Raw genomic sequence first — 19,621 nt, forward strand, 5'->3', positions numbered from 1 at the left:
AAGTCCATGGTTGTGTCCCACGAAGGCTTCGATTGAATATTTGCTATTACTTATTTATTTATTTTGAGTCTTATATATTGATTCAATCGATTGTAGTGATCAAGGCCTACAAAGCGTATGGAGGGGCTTGCCTTTTAAACCAACAAAAAAAAAATACATTATTTTTAACTTTATGTAAATTCAAATTCACTAATAGCACTTACCTGTTAATATGTAGTTATCATACAAATAAAAGTTTTAGTAAATATATAGGTCAATAATTTTAGGCTGGTAGTTAGGAAGGTTGTAATCAATTCACATTCATAGTTTTATTAAATTCATTAGCTTTCGTTTATTGGGTTACACTACACAACGTAGGGGTTCCCTGGATGTTTCATGGCCAAGCTAAAGTAGTGTTTGTTTCACTTTTAAGTCTTCAGTTTATTTGTTAGGTTGTTTTCCCTTCTAGACTTTCAGTTGAATCTTGAGCTTCCTTTTGGCGGTTTTCGAAGATCTTTGATAAAAGTACTGTTTCATTGTGGGAAGAATCCAGTGTAGATAACTAGTGTTAATAGTAAGTTGTAGTTTCAAATATCTTCTAGTAAATCCATTAGGTAGGAGTTAAGTAGGCAGGAGGTAGGGCGAAACGTTACAATATCAACACCCAAGACCCGAGTACAAATATCTGTCTTTAAACAAATATCTGCCCCAGCCGGGAATCGAACCCGGGACCTTCGGCTCAGTAGTCAGGGTCACTAACCACTACGCCATTCGGTCGTCTTACTACCCATTCGAGAATTAGGTGTATGCCGTCTGACTTATGCACACTTTACCTTTCATAAAAATAAATAACTAATAACAGTGTCTGCACTGTGAAAGGAATCGAGCAATAATGTTACACTCACGAACAACCAAAAAGTTTTTGTGTGAAAATTATATAAATTATGTAAATATTATAAGATTGAGCATAGAGAACATATTCAGGCCCACTTGCACCATTCACCAATGATCTTTGTGTAAAGAATCTATAAACTGAAGTGACTAGGTGTGAAAAATACTAAATTAATCCTAAACGGAAAAGGCTAGTACCTAGTAGTAATATTGAAGAACATTAATTAAGAGCGCATCAGAAAACTACTAACTTAAAAAGTGAGCATTTATTTTTTGGATTTCCTAAAGATTTTCTAAATAATAGATTAATTAAATTTATAAATAATTATACCAATGTTTAAATTAAATGTTTTACAAAATTGGGGCTATTTGGTGAAGGCATACTGTACAAGTGAAACTTTTTCATTGCATTATTTATTATTTATCTTTCCACATTCATATTTGATGGCCGAAGATAAAAACGGTACAGATAAGATAATGAAAGCTATCGTAAAAGCCTGTGTTATTACGAAATTGATATTGAAACACTATGCGTAATGAAATGGTTGGAACATCGATGAAGGATAAGTACTTATTATGTATTGCTGTCTATGAATACGGTTGGGAAAACAGTTGACTAACTTGTAATCTTGGATTAACATTATAGTAACACGATGGTGTTACATACAAAAACAAAGCAAAAAGTTACTGTTTTATACACATGTATATATTATTATGTATTTTAATTATTTTATTATAAGTAGGTACATTTAGTTAATTATTAACTGACTTATTTCTTTTTAGTTCTTTCCTCCTTCATAATATTTTTTTGCACACCTTTGTACTAGTCTTCCTAGACCTTCTGTAGGTTGGCTGGTAGAAAATGCTCTTAGCTCTTAAGCCCTCCTTTTGTACATTTATTTCAAATATTTGTGCAATAAAGAATTTAATAAATAAATAAATAAAAACTGACCGCATTTTGTTTATCGTCAATCCGTTTTTAAGTTCAATCCAATGACAACCATTGTAGCAATGAATAAGGTCATAAATCTTCAAAAGAACTAATCCTGATCCTAACTAATATTATAAATGCGAAAGTAACTGTGCCTGTCTGTCTGTTACCATTTCACACCAAAACTACTGAACGGACCGAATGGCGTAGTGGTTAGTGACCCTGACTACTGAGCCGATGGTCCCGGGTTCGATTCCCGGCTGGGGCAGATATTTGTTTAAACACAGATATTTGTTCTCGGGTCTTGGATGTGCCCGTAAAATGGCAATAGGCCCGCCCCCTATTACATTGGGACTAACATAACACTCTGGCGAAAAGTGGGTGCAGCAATGCACCTCTGCCTACCCCGCAAGGGAGTACATTAGTACAAGGCGTGAGTGCGTGTATATATTGTACTACTGAACGGATTTGAATGAAATTTGGTACACAGATGGTCTAGACTATGAGAAAGTTTACTAAACTTTTGATCGTGGATTTCCCACGGGAAAACTTTTTAAAGCGAAGCGAAGCTCGCGGGAACATCTACTCGTATGTTATACCTATGTTAAGAAATAAATAAATACAATAATTATGAAGTCGAATAAAAGTCGTAAACTCGATGGAAGCTTTAGAGAGATCGGAACTTTTTCAATTATCTTCAGGCCAGTCGTTCTGAGGCCAGTACATTTCCAATTCAACCATCGTAGTTTGGGGCCTAACGGCTCAATATTAAAACCCTTATCAAAAAGGTGGTGTAGGTACTATCCGATTCAAATGATAGGTATTTTCTCCTTCTACGAACTTATAAAGTATACATACATATGCACTCACGACTGTAATCCCCGAAGGGATAGTCAGAGGTGGCTCACGAGCGAGCCACTCACTTTTCGCAGCACATTTGTACTCACGTGATAGGATGCGAACCATATCGCCGTTTTGGAATAAGTACAATGCACTTAGGATACACATCTAGAATCTAGATGTGCAGGTTTCCTCACGATGTTTTCCATCACCGTAAGAGCACGTGGTATTATTGTACTTTTTAAAGTCCTTAATTGAAAACACAATTGAAAGAATTCATTGGTACAGGCCAGGATTTGAACCCACGGCCACTCGATTGAGAGGACGAGGCCTTATCCATTACGCCACCACCGCTCTACAGTATTACTTTTCCTAAAATCAATTAAGTATTCACATCAGCTAAAGCAAACTCTCTCAAAATAGAAAAAAAAGAGCGGGACTGCCGAATAGGTCCTTTTGACACGTTTTGACAGATAATAATTTGACTTTTGACAAGTTTTCCGAACTTATTGTCGCCGCTGAATTGCGGTTCGCGGTAAAAAAAATAAAGATAAAAATGAAATTCGACTTGAGTGACATAAATTTGGAGTAAGTAAATTTAGGTAGCAAATTGGTTGAAAGCTTTCCAAATGTTTGAATTGAAAGTTCGGAAGGTGTTTAATTAAATCTTATTTTAAAAAGTGGGGTTCTATATTTTTGTGTATGCAGTGTCTGTGGCGTGCGGCTAAATAGGTGTACCTATTATGCCCAACAACGCCACACCACGCTCACAACATAAACAAGATTTAATACGAGTACTAAAAACTTTTTCAGACCTGCAAGCAGTAGGACTAACTAAGGTTGTCTTGAAAAAATCGCTTTAAGCGATAAGGCCGCCATTTTTGTACATATATGTGTTAGTATAATGTACGTTTTTTTTGTGTGTGTACAAAAATAAAGAATTCTATCTATCTAACTCCCTAGCCCTTATAAGAACCAAATCTACTTGAAATTATGCTGCTGAACAATAGCTTTTCGTCAATATTTCTTAAAGATTGATTGCTTTGTCCAGACATTCTGGAAAATACATTATTCAAAGTCAAGGACAAAAAATTACGCGTTTTATTGACCTGCCGAAGTATCTAGGACGAAATAAATTACACTCGCAAGCTTAGATTAACAACATACAGACCAGATGGCGTGTCATCATCATCATCATCATCAGCCAAGCCGAGCGCCACAACACTCGGTCCTCGGCCTTCCTCATCCAACCACTACCCGCCACCCGCCTAAGGTCGTCAGTCCAGCGGGCAGGAGGGCGTCCGTCCCACGCTGCGTTTGCCTGTTCGTGGTCTCCTCGACACTCGAGAACTCGTCTACCCCAACGGTTATCGGTTCTTCGGCAGATATGACCGGCCCACTGCCACGTCAGTGCAAATAAATTAAGTAGCCATACTAAAGTAAATTTTAATAACGGCTACGTGACGCTGAAAAAGACTAAAACCTTAACAGTTTCTCTCTTCTGATTGCAGCTTTAATTTACCCAAATAGCCTTATCCCAAACTCACTCCCAAGTGGGCACAAATTTTCAGTGAAGCCAGTGCTTTTGTACTAACAGAAAACGACTTTAACTTTCTTGAAGTTCAGAAACAACTGTTATGTCTCTCGAATTAAGAGTTGGAATCCAAAATGTAACGCTTAATGTGTCCCCCAGTGTACAGTCAGCTGCATAAGTAGCTATACACTTTTGTACCTTGACAAACAACCAACTAAACAAAAAGTCATTGTTTGAATGAATGAATATGGGCAATTAGTGAGTTTGACAAGGTTCAGAATGGTATAGCTACATGCAGCTGACTGTACATGTCCTTGGCACAAGACCCAGGGACCGAGTCTGAACAAACAAAAGCCTTAGAGGGGTGTACTTTCGGCACTTCGGGTACCTCTTCACAGCTGATAAGGGGCTACGAAGTGTATAGAACTGCGTATTTTCGCAGCTTAAGATAACGATAAAAACCGGCCAAGTGCGAGTCGGGCTCGCGCACAAAGGGTTCCGTAGTTAAATCAACCTATCTCAAAAACTATAAGAGATACTTTGATCAAACCAAAAATCGTTGAAAGAGTTAATTAGCATGCATCACCTCTATTTTTTTTAGAATTTTATACCCCGTAGTTATAAAAATAGAGGGGGGGGGACATACTTTTTACGACTTTGAGAGCTGATATCTCAAAAACCGTTCACTTTAAGAAAAATGTTTTTTAAAAAACTTTATATCATTTTAAAAGACCTTTCCATTGATACCCCACACGGGTATGTACATCGAAAAAAAAAATTTCATCCCTCAGTTACATGTATGGGGGGCCCCACCCCCAATTCTTTTTTTACTATTTAGTGTCATATTTTTGTAGCGGTTCATACAACACATATTCCCATCAAATTTCATCACTGTAGTACTTATAGTTTCCGAGTAAATCGGCTGTGACAGACGGACAGACGGACAGACGGACAGACGGACATGACGAAACTATAAGGGTTCCGTTTTTGCCATTTTGGCTACGGAACCCTAAAAAGGCAAAAAAAATATTGCAAAAAGAAACATGATTCACATATAGCTGAACACAAAAGAGTAGAGATTAATGTTTTTGGAACTAAACAGATTTAAACCTGGCAATAAAAAAAAACTTGTGATTTGTGGTCTGTTTCTATGGTTTGAATGTCAAACTCGCCCTGTTCCTGTTCCTGTATAAACAAATCGAATTTTGTTTAATTTTGGAGTTTTGTGGATTGTTGAGTTTGTTCACGAGGTGAAAATGAATAAAACCATACGCAGCGAAGCTAAACAGATGATTTACAGCGTTTACCTACGATGTTTGGCGGAGAATGAGGCTGGAGAAGTATTAGTCAATATATACCATGTTTATGAAAGAGCAGCGTTTTATACTGGTGAGTAGGTACTTAATTTCTAACCATTAACATACATTGCTTATATTTCTTGTAAAAAAGTACTATTTTGATGTAATAGAATGCCTTTCAATGTGTATTTGTTATTCTTAACGAAAATTATTGGTTAGTGTACGACAACTTAGCAACAGAGACCAGAAAAGAGCAAAAAAGTATGTTAGTAATAATAATAATTTACCATAGAAACGTTGATCACGTAACTTTTAACTACCTAGGATAGTTTTTTTAAATTAATTTTTAAAATAATAAAATGGGTTTGAATGATCCTTAGAAGGTTGACCTCTTGGCTTACTATTACCGAGTTGCAAAAAACCAACTTTAAGTTAATGCCGACATTAAATGCCTGTCTCTTTCTGTCCGTATACTGTCAAAGCAAGACAACACATCCTACATTTAATTTTAAATCGACATTAGCCTAAAGTTCATTTGAAAGACTCTAAATTGGTTGCGAGCAGAGGTAGGCTGCTGTAAGGACAATCTTTGCAAGTGGGGCTATTCCGTTGGTACCAACCTATGCGACTGTGGTATCGCCCCCCCCCCCCCCCCCCCCCCGACTATGGAGCATTTACTCTCCTGTCCCCTGTGCCCTTCCACCTGCACTCGGGAAGACTCACTCCAGGCTAACCAGAATGCTATCAAAGTTGCTTCTTTTTGCCACCACGATAGAAGAAGAAGCCTAAGTGCCAATTTCTCCATAGTCGGTTATGTAACCGACAGGGATTGATTTATAAATTAAACGTCATCTCCATATAAAATTCATGACAGTTGTGTCAAAAGTCAACCACTACTCCCTGGTTATGCTCTAACCAACTATGGAGAAATTGGCACTAAAGTTCCTTTCTGCAACTAAGCGTTAACCACTGTTTAACCAACAGCTGTATAGCAACCTTATACTTCAGTTTCATCGGCAAACCCTCCCATGTGTGGAAGGTAGGGGCCTAAATAAGGCTTTAATGAACGATGACTACACATGCGGAATACCGAGTGAACTTTACAAAATGGGACATTACCACCCCTTTGATACAATTATATATCTGCCGGCTTATTGTATAATATTTCAGCTCTCATAATATATATTGAGATTAACGATATACCAACAAGATAGAGCATCAGACACAAAACAAATGCTAAAAACAGTCCGTATTTTGTTTACTGTCAAACCGTTTTAAGTTCAACCTAATGACAACCATCATTGTACAGTGCCACAAACTTATCTGTTCCGGTGAGAGCGAACTAAATTGATCCATATCTCATTATTTACTAATGAATTATATATTAATATAGATTAGATGGGTTAATTAAAACCACAAGAGCGAATTACCACTACTGGCAAACTTAAAATCTTATAGAATGAAGAAATATTACACATTTACGTGAACTGTCACCGGAACAGATAAGTTTGTGGCACTATACCAATGAATAAAGTAACAAATCTTCTACTGAACTGATTCAAATGGTAAAAGTCACTGATAAACGTAGTTATGTGTACCTACCCTAACCGCATTGTACTCATTCAAACGGCGATACGGCTCGCAACCTTTCTCATGAGTACAAATGTACAGCGAAAAGTGCATTTATTATTTAGCATTATGTATATATGTAGTTAAATTTAATCTCTGTCGTAAGAAACAGGGGTGTTACTCTATACTTGCGAAAAACTAACTAAGCTTAGCTGTCTTGCAATCGGCACGTTTAATACAACGAGATAGAGTCGCGGCTCGCGCAGCAGCGCTCTGAAACTTCGTTTTTTTTTCATATAGAGTGACCTCCTAGGAGTGTTATCCAACAGAGGTACGTCAGCTCCATATACATAAAGTTAATTATTGCAAAATTTCGTGTTCGTAGCTCGTAAAAGAAAGTTATGTGATGCAATATGGCGGCAAAAGCAACTACTTCCTTGTTGGGCGTGACTGAAGTTACGTTTAGTTTCGGTGGTACAAAACAATAATTTACATATTAGAACATGCCTGGTATAAAAGTATGTACTTTATCATTACAAGTTACATACGAATTAAGTACTAATTAAAACAATTGAGGGGAAAACTTTAATACATATTTAGTAAATTGTACTGTGTACGTAATAACGTTGAGTTTACATAAAAAAAAAATTGATGAGTCCACGATGTCAAAGTTAAAATAAAATAAGAAATATTTCGACACTGACACTGACATTCAACCTTAGTTGCCCGAGCACAGGATTCGAAACCTCCGTTTACGTTGCGTATTGTTTGCGTATCGTCAAATGTCACTGTCAAAATGTAAGGCAAAGTTAGTTCCAAAAGTGACATTTGTTTTTTCCATATGTTAGGTGGAATTTCACCAAACGCTAAACGTATTTAGTAGCCTGTCATACACCGTCTGTCAGTTAGTACAAAATGTATTTAAAATTTGATTTAAATACGTTTAGCGTTTGGTACAAGTGACCCTTCGTGTAGATTCGAAAATAGTATCGAATCCTATGCTCGCGACAAATGGTTTTACTACTACGGGAAAACGAACGAGAACGAAAATCAGAATCACCATTTGCGAATTTGCATCCAACGGTGTCGTAAATTAAATTAAAAACTTTTTTTTTGTTTTTTTAAGGTTTCTGCTACGCCGTAGCTCGTAGCCCGTTGCTACGATCTTCGTAGCAATTCACACAGTCTGTTTGGATAGCTTTCAAAAGCTAAATTACTTTTAACCACAACAAAAGTGATTTTTACTTTTAAATCGTGTTTTCAAGCAATTTGCATTTTTTACTAAGCCTTTGTTGACTGCACTAGTAGTTGGAACTTTACTCTTATGTAACAGAAATTAGGAGCCTTGTTGTTAAAGTTAAAAGCGATTAGGGACAGTCCTCTTTACTTTAATTTAGGTACAGTCAGGAAAAAAAGAGTGAAACACGGTAATGAAAACTCAATAATTGTTTTAGCCACTTTTTTACAAATCTATGAAGTGAATAGGTATTTTTATTAATATCTTAAACCATAGATATACCTAGATTTCAGACATAAAAAAGCGGTTTTTTGCGGTAAGATACAGTACGTGTACTGAAAATGTACATAAAATTTAATTATCCTTGCCAAGTGTGTATGAACATGAACTGTACCAAACTTATAACGCCCCAAGTTTGTTCACAGTGTCTAGCAACCATTGTTACAGTAACGTTTTAAATCTTGCATGTTTTGTTCAGTTTGATCGATACACGGCCACGAGTGGGAGCGACTGAGTTATAGATAAGATACATGTTAATAACTACTATCGTTTAGAATTTATGAGTGAACTTTTCGTGGGCCAATGGAGCTTTTTCTAAAGCTGTTTATCATACATAATACCTATAGGGCAGATTGCAGCAACGAAGGTCAATGAAACCCGTTCGTTGGCGTTGGTTTGGCCGGTCTGTACGCAGCTTTAACCGATCGAGCAGTGAAAATCGACGCAAATTTGTAATGCGCGGAGCTAGTGCAGCGCCTATACCGCTAGGTGGCGACTCTCCCGCGCCATACTAATTCGCGTTTACTCGCCACTACTAGAACGGTGTAAAAACTCGCTAAATACTCAGCAACTTATATTTAATACTAGCTTTTCCCGCGAGCTTCGCTTCGCCTAAAAGAGTTTTCCCGTGGGAATTCCGGGATAAAAAGTAGCCTATGTTCTTTCCTATGGTCTATACCATATGTATACTAAATTTCATTCAAATCCGTTCAGTAGTTTTGGCGTGAAAGAGTAACAGACAGACAGACAGACAGTCAGACAGACAGACAAACAGACACAGTTACTTTCGCATTTATAATATTACTTAGGATCAGGCCCAATCGTAAACTGCAAAAACATCAGTTCTATACTATATTTACATCGAATAGGTAGGTGTGGATATTGAATAGCTGTTTCGTAATGACAGGCTTTGGTCCCATAATGAAAGTTGCTCAGGTCGTGCACAAATCCACCCTTTTAAGTATGTATATATAACCTTTTGTAACCCAATAAAACATAAGCCTCTTACTCTCTGTTACAGAAAGGTTTTAATGGGAGGACGTTAAAATAATGTTGACATTAAATCTATTATTGTTACTGTTGTCTGTTTATGTCAAAGAGTTAGGGTGCTTTTCCACCAGATATGTGCTATGCTTCCTTTGTATTGGGTAAATTTGATATCCACCAATTATCTTCATTGGTCCTCGTAGCATAGCATGGTGGGAACGGATTTGATTCACATGATGAATAGCACATATCTAGTGGAAAGGCACCCTTAAGGTAAGCGTCCATCTTTCGACATTGTACATCATCTTGACTTTTCACTAGAGATGATATACTATGCTGTGATGAATGAAAGAAATAACGAGTAACATAGATAAGTAACAAGTAACACAGGTAAAGATACTTGATTTGATATTATTTTTTGCATTCCCCGCTCCTCAACCTCCTGTAGGTTAGCTCTTACTGCTCTTAGCATTAAATCCACCTGATACAATCATACATATATTCTACTTTTGTGAATTCTGTGATAAAAGTATTAATAAATAAATAAAATGCGCTAAAAATTCAAAACATTTCTACGACCGCTTTTGGTCTTTTCCTGTATTCCAAGAAACAGATCCACTATTCCCGCTTTCATCCGATATTCTAAAAGCTCACGTCTGCTCTTAGAACAAACTTGCGTACTGTAGAGTAGAGGTAATTTCATTTCGGAATATTCTTTCCACGATCGCTTCTTCTGAGTATCCTGTTTCCGGGATGTCTGAATAGAAAGTTTTATATAACGCAGCTAGTTTCCGTTTAGTTTGCTAGTGATTTAGGTCATATTATTGTATATTTAGAGCATTTGGTGTTAATTAAGAAAGAATAAAGAAAGAAGAAAGAAAGAAACATTTATTTGACACACTGAACAATAAAAACAGAAACAAAAAAGAAAAAGAATACTACAAAAAATATATATGAAAATTAACGTTTATAAGAGGAATATTTTAGCCTACGATGAAAAAGAGGGGTATTTGTGCAGCTCCCAAACGGCTGAACCATTCTCGATTTGTTTTTTATTTATATGTTATGCTACTTTTAGTTTTGAAAGTAGTTATTTATATTTAGTTTAACGTTGGTTAAATTAGGTTATCAACACACCGTTTTTATGAGCATCTCTCGTCTACTAAGCAGACGAGTGTTGGTATTTTGCCAAATCTAACGAGACAATTCTACTTTTTTCTTTTGGTTTACATCCATAATATTTGGTTAATATTGCGAACTTTAAAAAATATACCTACATATATTTGAAATTGAATTTCAATAGCATAATTATATTTCAGAGGATCATGCAATTGCAGTGTTTGCGCTCAGGTAGCATAGGTATCTCTTTTGCATATACATATCCAGCAGAATACCTACTGCAATTTACTAAATACCAAATATATTTTAAAAACTAGCTGTCCGAATTCCGCGATAAAGAAGCCTATTTGTTAATCCAGGGTGTCAGCTAACTCCATACCAAATTTCATTAAAATTTTGATTGAAAAATTGAAATTTTGACGTGAAGAAGTAACAAACATACACACACAGACATCGTCACAATATTTCGCCTTTATAATATTATAGTAGGATTACTAGACTCGGCTTCACAGTTTTGACAAAATGCTAACTAAATTATCTAGTCTAGTTCTAGTGCCTAGTCTGGATGCTCTAGGCGTCTGTGTTTATGACCTAACTGAGAACGTGAGTCCGCAATGCGTTCAAACATAACTTTTAACAAGTTTACCAAAGCTGGCAGCCGACAAACGAATGGGGAGAAATAAAATAAGACTAAACAAGTTTAAAATTAGGTGTTTTTTTACTCATTTTAACGAGGTAGACGTTAGTCTAAGGCCCTGTTTCACAATGTCTGGTTAGTGGCTACCTGTGAGGTATAATACATGCTGACACTGTCAAAAAAATTATAATAGAGAGTGACAGCATGTATTTTATCTCACAAGTAGCCCCTAACCAGACATTGTGAAACAGGGCCTTAAGCTTTTTTGCGCGAGTTTCGCATTTTGGTTTCCTGTGGTTTGGATAAAAAAATGAATGTCACAATGCAAATTTGTGAAATCGGTCCATAATTTTCGGTGTCAATTAAATACAAATATAATGTTGCAAAAGTGCTAAGTATAAGTAGTAAGCCGAAAGGTTTGAGTCAGGGTCACCCTGAACTAGGTACTTTGTTCTACAAATTAGAATAGAATACTTTTTTTCGTGAAATTTCGAGGGGCGTGTTTAAATTTTTTAAGAAGGACTCCCTGGATCACCTCTTTCAGCTTATTTAAACTGTAACTGCCGCCGAGGCGACGGTTATTAGTCTGATAGCATTATAAATAACTAAATTGAAAAATTTTGAAAATTAAACATTTGAAAAAAGCTTTAACAAGCTGCCTTTTCCAAAGTTGAAGCTCAAAGTGTACCCTCGACAAAGCTAGCTTACCTCCGACAAAGCTCTTCAACTACCATAGCTTTGCCATTCTTTTTGCGTACGGGATTAGAACTATCTGAGCTTCTGAATGTAGAGAGTGTAGAATGAAAGCTTTAGTTAATATACTGAACAACATGTAAATGATAATTATATATCATTATTGTATCACATTAATTATTCTTTGTAAAGAAATTCACCCATGTGTCGTCTATTTCATCGGAATTGCCGACGCCGTTTCTCCATACATTTATGACAATCCGTTGGGTCCTATACGTACGATACCAATAGGTAGTCGCTTACCTTTACACATAACTTAACTCCTATACTCTCTCTCAAGGCCTTGTTTAGTCTAGTCTAGAATTATCTATAGGTCTAAGTCCTGAGCTGCGGCACGGCAAAATGGCCCACTTATCCCCAGGACAAAGCTTGTTTACAAAGTCCGCGGACAACTGAACTTGCTCGTAATGAGTTCCAGTGAAAAGTTTTTAAGTCTCTGTTTGTCTTGCCTGGCTTGTTGTTCTTGTGCGACAAAATGCTGATGTGGCTTTTGGGTAGTTGATTAGTTTTTAGGGTTCCGTAGGTACCGCGGGATGTAAAAACTGAACTTTTATTGAACTATTTTTTGTACTTATTTATAGGGACCTCTGGTTTAAGAAAAGGTTCGGATTCTTAAATATAACGCTACGGTTTGGAGACTACACGCAATGAGTGAAATCTAGATTCGCAGGATTTATACCAGAGCTATGGAACATTGTGCATACATTTGAAAGATCTCATTGGTCACCACATCTCTGGCATGAGAAGCAAACGCTAAGCTATCACCGCTTCAATAATCATCGATTTATTACTAAGCTTCTCAATAGGTACTTAAGTAGGTTTTTAAAAAAATATTACCTACAAAAAACAGCCGCCATTTTCTTATCATTCCTAGGAGTGAGGGCAGGTAGCTTTTTCTAAGTTTTTGTACTTGTATCTAACACAGAAAAAATACTCGAGACGGTTAAATGAATTACAATAGAGGGAATAATTATAATACTTAGGTACTTTGTTAATATTATTTTAAGAAAAGTAAATGTAATTTCATATAAATTGTTTCTTAAACTGCACAGGTAAAATTAATCACCCACACATAACCGTACCATATACCTATGTAAGTATATAAGTACTTAATCGGTATGAAAATATTAGGCTTTCATTACTTACCTTCCCTTTTTAGGGTTCTGTAGCCAAAATGGCAAAAACGGAACCCTTATAGTTTCGTCATGTCCGTCTGTCCGTCTGTCCGTCTGTCCGTCTGTCCGTCTGTCCGTCTGTCCGTCTGTCACAGCCGATTTACTCGGAAACTATAAGTACTACAGTGATGAAATTTGATGGGAATATGTGTTGTATGAACCGCTACAAAAATATGACACTAAATAGTAAAAAAAAGAATTGGGGGTGGGGCCCCCCATACATGTAACTGAGGGATGAAATTTTTTTTTTCGATGTACATACCCGTGTGGGGTATCAATGGAAAGGTCTTTTAAAATGATATAAAGTTTTCTAAAAAACATTTTTCTTAAAGTGAACGGTTTTTGAGATATCAGCTCTCAAAGTCGTAAAAAGTATGTCCCCCCCCCTCTATTTTTATAACTACGGGGTATAAAATTCTAAAAAAAATAGAGGTGATGCATGCTAATTAACTCTTTCAACGATTTTTGGTTTGATCAAAGTATCTCTTATAGTTTTTGAGATAGGTTGATTTAAGCTACGGAACCCTTTGTGCGCGAGCCCGACTCGCACTTGGCCGGTTTTTTATTTTAAGTATCCGTATTAGTGTCCCACTGCTGCGCAAAAGCCTCTGTTATCGACCACCTTATGCTAATCCGGCCAAAATCTGTCCAGTAAGTTCTAATCTTAAAAAGGCAATATAATGCGTCTGTCTTGCATTCCCAACCCTAAAAAAACATAACTTCTAGTCAGAGGCGTTTTTCCAAAAAGCTGATTTTGATAAAACATGGATAAGAACAGGTAACATTGCATGACCCAAAAAAAAACAAATAAAAAACAGTTCATCTGCTGTTTGGGAGCTAAGCTACCACCTATACTTAAATGTCGTTTCAGGAATAAGAGTCGTGAGCCATATAATAATATACCTTAAATCGGCATCGTACCCTGCCCTTTACACCCTCCCTGCAGGTGGAACTCATTACCGCTAGTGACGGCGCAGTAGGTAGTGTAGGTACGTACCTATCGGTTGCCCAATTCTGGGAACTTATTAATTATTAAAGACTGCATTCATTAAAAAAAAAACTATATCATTTGTATGATACAAACGGCCGAGCCTTGTTCCAAAACGTAGGTTACGTGGTAGTAATTATTGAGTTTTTGTTATAGAATTTTAAAAGACAGTGCAAAATTTTTCATTTAATTTGGAATTTTTTGATGGCTATGAGAACCACCGGATATGTAAGGTAGTGTTTTTTTCTCTGTGCCTAAATGATCATCGTTTTTAAAACTTAAAAGATAATAGGTATTTTATTAGCCATTTAAAGTAAAACATGGTTAATAAAGTAGGTGCATAGTTACAAAGGTTTATTTAAGTCCATACGAACATAATGAAATGTACTACTTACCTTAGTAATGTAGGTACATTATCATGAGTATTAAATTAGCTTTGTTATCCGCCACCAGGTTGAACAGACACGAAAGCTCCATTAACTTATTAAAACTAACACTTACCTCAGATGTCTTCCACGGCTTTTACCGCAAGGGATAATCTGACACAAATTACACCTTACCAAATGTGTCCATTAACTAATTAACACAACAAAACAAACACGAAAGTTACTAAATCACTCTTTAATAACTCAGAACAAACACTTTTGCAACACTAAAAAGGTTGGATACACTGCACAGCACGGGACTCGAAAAAGGTTTAAGTTTTCTCGAAAACACTGGCCGCTAAACTTTCGCATGCGGTGGAAAATTCGAAATTTCAAATTTGGAATCGAAGTTGCCGCGCGTTCGCCGCTGCGGCCGTCACGCCACTGAAGGTTTTCGCTCGTAGGATAAGGCTGCGTTCATAAGTTTAGAAATATCGCCCTTTTCTTTACGGAACTTAAAGAATGAGTCCTATAAGATTTTTAATGAAAAATACCGGAAAAGGCTGATTTCATTTTTTTTCTACTCCTTTAATATAATGTAACTTGATTAGTGTTTCTGTATTTATACACATTGGAAGTGAATAATCCTACCCGTTCTGTAATTCTAAGGTTTTCGATCCGAGATTATTGTACTTTGTACCCACAACTGGTTGGGTAAATCAGATTTACATATTTTTGTTGGAATATCCGAGGCTTTAACCAGATTAAGCTTTCTGGAATTATTGTGGCGTATAAAGTAAATTCAATTCAGACATTTGTCATAGTTTAGTAATATATGATTCGGGTAGACTATTATTTTTGGGCTAAGCTGTTATACTTTGTTACAATGTTTACGTTTATGTTTTTATTTAGTATAGTCACTATCACTAACATTAGAGTACCTAAGTTAAAATTGTTACTAACATTTTCTATTAATTTATATCTGAAATAAATGAAATTGAATTGAACTGTAGTAATTATGAATTACCTACTATCACTTCGCTTATGGCTCTATTCATAGTTTGAGGTCAGAGTATAATAGGGCTCACTTTTTCTCATTATAAACTCCACCATTAGAAGCAGATTAAAATAAATTGCCTATTGTATCTTGTCAGTAATATTTAGATATTAAGTAGTAGTTACAATTAATCTTTGCTGCTATTGAAATTAATCTTAACTTTTTTTAAATATTTTAACTAAAAATAATCCTAACTATAATCCTAACTAATATTATAAATGCGAAAGTAACTGTGTCTGTCTGTCTGTTACTCTTTCACGCCAAAACTACTGAACGGATTTGAATGAAATTTGGACATACGGTCTAGACCCTGAGAAAGAACATAGGCTACTTTTATCCCGGAAATCCCACGGGAAAACTTTTTAAGGCCAAGCGGAGCACGCGGGAACAGCTAGTATCGTATAAACTATGCATGCAGTTTCAGTTATTCCAATGTTATATGACTTTTGTTTGAAATCCCATAGTAAGTTTGCGGAGGCGTGTCAGGCAGGTCCCATTGGAATAGCGTGACTTGTTAATAAAACAGCTGACAAAATATGTAAATACGACTCACCAGTATGTCTGACAATAGTGAGCAAAGTTTTATGTAAGCCGCAGTACGAATAATTCAGGTGTTGCAAAAGGGTATATATATAAGAGTATATAGTTAATAATATAGTAGTATATACATAAGGGTATATAATAATAATATAAGGGTATGTAATATGAAGCGTCCGTAGTCGAGCGGGCCTCAGTGATCGTAACTGATCGTTGAGGTTAAGCAACAACTGACACGGTCAGCCATTGGATGGGTGACCAATTTCAAGTGGTGCTTTTCTGGACGCTTCCGTGCTTCGGACGGCACGTTAAGCCGTGGGTCCCGGTTGCTGCTTCGGCAGCAGTCGTTAAGCCTAGTCAGAGGCCTTCGGGCGGCTTGAAAACATCTGACAGTCGGGTTGCCCACTTACCCGACAACTCTCTCAGCACAAGCTTGCTTGTGTTGGGGTCCACCAACCCGCACTTGGCCAGCGTGGTGGACTAGGCCTAAACCCTTCCTTCATTGGAAGGAGACCCGTGCCCCAGCATTGGGGACGTAATGGGTCGTGATGAATACAATAGTAGTTATGTGGGAACATATTATCACACACGGCCATCCGACCCCAAGCTATGCAGAGCCTGTAATATGGGTATCAGGCAGCTGATATATATCTACACAGATACAATAATCATATACATTAACACCCAATAATAAAACTATACCAATGGAATAGCAGACTAGAAGACCATCCACCCAAAATCGCCCTGACTAAGTGGGCTACATCTGGTAAGCGAAAGAGGGGACGGCCAAAGTCCACGTGGCGTCGCACTGTCGTGCAGGAGGCAGCCGCCCTCGGCATGAGCTGGCACGAAGTCGAAGGCGTGGCCGGTCAGAGTGGAAATCTATACTTCGAGCCCTATGTCCCTGATTAGGGATCCCAGGACCTGATGATGATGATGATGAATGGAATAGCAAAAATATTTTAGCTACGGACAACCATGCTACGAGCTTTGCTACGAGCTACGGGCTACGGCGTAGCAAATCGTAAAACTAGTTTGGTGAGTTTAAATAGTTTTTATAATTTACTAGCTGTTCCCGCGAGCTTCGCTTCGCCTTAAAAGGTTTTCCCGTGGGAATTTCGGGATAAAAAGTAGCCCATGTTCTTTCTCAGGGTCTAGACTATGTGTATACCAAATTTCATTCAAATCCGTTCAGTAGTTTTTTGCCTGAAAGAGTAACAGACAGACAGACACAGTTACTTTCGCATTTATAATATTAAGTTAGGATAAAAATGTCATTGTATGGTACTGGGATTCATTTAGGGCCGGTATACACCACACATCTTGTATCTTATGTGAAATTAATACTAAAAATTTGGGAACAAAGATCTAAGGGTAGGTAATTAAGTAAATTAAGGTCAGCGCTTCAGCGGGCCGAATGGCGCCCCACGCCGCCGCTTTGTCCTGTTCGTAGTATCCACCTTATATTGATTGATTAAATTTACCAAATTCTACAGGGTGTGACAAAAACAGTCTCGACGTAACTCGTAATACGAAAATGGGGTGAAACACGCTCGAATCCCGATTGAAGGCAGAGATAACGTGTTCACAGAATAGCAGGCCGCCATTTTTCTTTCACAGATAAAAAACTCAATTTTCGCAGATAATCCGATTGTTTGCGCGCGCGGGGTAACACTAGACTACGAAAAACGAACGAATTGCATATTGGCAATAACCCGCCTTTGTATACTTACATTTCTATGTTTTCATTTATTCTTTAAGTCATTCCTCCATCCAAAGGTTGCCTGGAAGAGATCGCTTTTAGCGGTAAGGCCGCCTATTACTTTAACTCCGCTGTATAAATTGTTATTTGTGTTCTGTTTAGTCAATAAAGTAGTACTTATTCTATTCTTTTTTAATGTGCAGTTATGTATATAATCTTTTGTTTACCTTTATATGTATGTGTGTAATAAAGCTTAACAAATATTTAAGTTCCAACCACGACTCTACTTCTCTCTACTCTCTTCTTTGGTTCCTTTTAATTTTGTCAATCTAAAGTAACCCACCTGTACCCGTTTCGGGAAAATGTTTTTGGTCGAAATTAGGTGAAAGTCAGCTTACCATTTATTGGCACGATGCAAAATATGTGACAAAAGGCAGTGTTTTTTCATGGAAATATGGAACACACACATATTTTTATAGGGAGCGGTGGTAAAATGTGTCTTTAGCTGATATTCTTCGTGTACCTAATTTAATTAATTAATTATTAATTAATTAATTAATGTCCTCCTAGCCGAATTTCGACCACGGCGGCCAATCTCAATTGAGATCAGCCATCTACGCAGGAGTAGATTATAGTGCCCAAGTGTGTGCGCAGTACACAGGAGCACTCTCTGTTCCATCACTCTCATGGCCCAATGGGACGGATTGACCGACACGACTGGAGAGAGCTAGGCGCAGGACCGACTGCTTTACATGCCCATCCGACAGCATGGATCGTTTCACTGTTTCGGACATCAGGTGATCAGCCTTCTATGTCCTAACCAAACTTAGAACCACAATTTAGAAACACAAATTGATGGTCCCACCCGGGAATCGAACCCGGGACCCCTGGGTCATGAAGCGAAGCTTCTACCACTAGACCACAGAGGCAGTTACCGTGTACCTACAAACCAGGAAACAGTCACAAAACATACCTATACTGTATTCATTCTTATTTGGCGAAGAAGGTAAACAATCTGTGTGTGTCTTTTTAATTAAAATACTATTAAACATATAAACTACGGCCAAAATAAATGGTTTAATTACGAAATCAATAATTTTTGCTTGTAAGTATTTCATTTGTCATTATGTTTTATTTTATAACTTAGTTTTTAAAAGCATTCAAATAAGAAGACACTCCAAGATTGCTCAAAATCTGCCACAAGTACCTAAGAAAAAATACATTACCACATAGGAAAATGCGGTTTTATCGCTTAAAGGGGGCTTTTCCAGATTTCCTCTGGACTACCCGGCTACAATACCTACTAAAATTTTGCTCACGAATATTATAGAGATTCGTGAATGTAAGTAACTATACTAATCCTAACTAATATGTACCTACTAGGGCATGCAATACCGTAATACCGGTATTCGTAATACCGGTATTAGGGACAAAATTCACGCTTTTTTCAATACCGGTATTGAAAGTTAATACCGGTATTGAAGTAATACCGGAATTGGATTTTTTTAGGCTATAATAAAGCGATTAAGATATCGTATTCCTATGTACTGTGAAAGCGCACTTGTTTCCAACCGTTTGATGCAGTTTTCGGCCGTTTGATATCTACTGTTGACCATTCGTAAACGGACACTGGATGTAAAAATAATAATTTATTGTAAAATTTAAACTCTAATACTTAATTCTCGTAAAAATCTATTACAAAATACTGAATTTAATTGCTTTTTCTCGTTTTATTTTGACCTA

This window comes from Plutella xylostella, chromosome 30 (genome assembly GCF_932276165.1).
Source record: "Plutella xylostella chromosome 30, ilPluXylo3.1, whole genome shotgun sequence".
NCBI classification, from domain to species: domain Eukaryota; kingdom Metazoa; phylum Arthropoda; class Insecta; order Lepidoptera; family Plutellidae; genus Plutella; species Plutella xylostella.